Raw genomic sequence first — 2420 nt, 5'->3', positions numbered from 1 at the left:
ATTAAAAGGAAAAAAAAAAAAAAATCTTTGTTGGTCACCAGGGATGGGAGAGAGGGGACAGACACATCATAGTTCAGGTTTTAGGGAGGGCAGTACATGAGAAGGGGAGGAGATGGAAAAACAAGGCAACAGGAGAACACTTAAGCAGGTTTGCATGGGCTAAATGGGACAGAGGTAAATAGTGATGTATGCTCAACCTTGGAATAACAGGGCTATGTATTACGAGATAAAGACATAGTATGAATGGGTAAAAAAGGGGAAATAATGTTAAGATGTGTGACTCTCTTATGAATATTGGTTTCCCTTGCTGAGTATTGTAAAATAGACACTTGAGTGTGTAGTAAGTCAGTCTTTAGCCTATAACTGACTGTTGTTGTTGTCAGGTGCCATCGAGTAGGAACCGAATCATAGTGACCCCATGCACAGCAGAACAAAACAATGTCTGATCCTGGGCCAACCTCACTACTGCTGCCACATTTGAGTCCATCGATGATGCCACCTGACCAATCCATCTTGTTAGGGGTCTTCCTCTTTTTCTCTGACTCTCCATCTTACCCAGCATGACATCCTTCTCCAGTGACTGTTCCCTCCAGACAATATGTCCAAAGCATGAGAGACGAAGCTTAGCCATCTTGGCCTCCAAGGATTTAGAATACCTAAAAGTGGGGCTAGAACTTGTTCAGTGAAAGAGGATTCTTGTGGAACCTTTGTAGTATATAAGGCCTTAGGTGGAATCCTGATCCCCATCTTGAACCTTCTGAGGAGGGATATTCCTACTTAAAAGGACAAGCAGAGCAGCCTGGAACATGTACAGGAACAGACGATACTTCTTAAAATAAAGACCAGCAGGAAAAATCCAAAATAAAAATGGTGGTATGACTGGCTACTACAATAACAAGCAGGTGGTTCACTGGGAAGCCATCAAGGCAAGCAATCAAATCCCCTCTAGACAAATCCCCTTCCAAGACTGAAGCTCCAAGGGAATACATGAGCAGGCATGTAAGCTTGCTGGTGACCTAATTTCGATGGTTTGCTAATCAAAACTCAACTAGAGGAAGATAAAACAATTTTGACAAAGGAAACAAGTGTAAATTGTTACAATATGATGAACTTGACTATACTTATGGAAGTAGTAGTTCAAAATACCAACTGAGAGGGAAGGATTCTTCACATCAAGGATGATTCCCATCCCCACTGTACACATGGTTGATAGGTATGGGCAACTTAGACATTGGGTATCCTAAAATGGGGTGGGGAGGCAAAAGGGAAGAGCTATAAAGGCATAAAGTGACTGGTTTACAAGTTTTCAAGAAGGAGTTTAGTTTCAGAGTGTACAGGAGAAGACAGAATCCCCACTGAATAGTTCTCATCTTGTCTAGATGAATCTGGTGAAAGGAAATGGTGATAAGATTCTTATGATTCAATAGTGAGTAATTGATATCATGACTAATTGTGATTGTCACAACTGTAAAGGTAGAAGTTTTGTAATGAAAAGGGGGGAGTAGTTCATCTTACATTCCAAGATAAGAGAAACTGCGGACCATCAAGGTAGAAGAGCATGAGTGAAATGTGGGACCCTATCCAAAGAAACAGTGACACTAGAGATGGAGGCAGAGATGATGACATGGAGAGATAGAGCAGCTGAGGACTCTTGATTCACGGAAAGAGAAATGCTGTGTGCTGGCGGCCAGGAGGCAGGCTGTAGACTGTGCCTTTTTGTTGATTAAATGATTACATATTCCGGAGTGTTTTTGTGTACATCTAAAGAAAAATAGAGAATAGAAGCAAATACTGTTAAATGATGAAGCATGGAGGAAGTTGTAGTCATTGCAATAAAACGAAATACATTAGGATGCGTGTAAAACCTATGTTCTCCCATGTAAACTATCATTCAATTCACATACCCACACACTCCAATGCTGAAGCCACAATTTTCTTCATATAACCCAGCTTCTCAGGTTATTTGCTCAGCATACAGGTTGAATAAGTGTGGTGAAAGAATACAACCTTGTCACACACCTTTCTTAGTTTTAAACCATTCAATGTTGCCATTTTCTTTTCAAATAACTGCCTCTTGGTCCATATACAGATTCCTCATGAGTGCAATTAAGTGTTCCAGAATACTCATACTTCACAATGTTGTCCATAGCTTGTCATGAGCCACACAATTGAAAACCTATGCATAGTCAATAAAGCACAGGTAAACATATTTCTGATATTCTCTGCTTTCAGCCAAGATCCATCAGACATCAGCAATGATATCCGTCATTCCATGGCCTCTTCTGAACCCAGCTTGAACCTCTGTAAGTTTTCTGTCAATGTATGCTTGAAGCTGTTTCTGTATTACCTTTAGTAAAATTTTACTCGCATAGGATATCAAAGAGATTGTCCGATGATTTCCACATTCTGCCTCTCTTTGG

The sequence above is a fragment of the Chrysochloris asiatica genome, unplaced genomic scaffold (assembly GCF_000296735.1).
Source record: "Chrysochloris asiatica unplaced genomic scaffold, ChrAsi1.0 scaffold00199, whole genome shotgun sequence".
NCBI lineage: Eukaryota > Metazoa > Chordata > Mammalia > Afrosoricida > Chrysochloridae > Chrysochloris > Chrysochloris asiatica.
Note: the sequence above shows the minus strand (reverse complement) of the source record.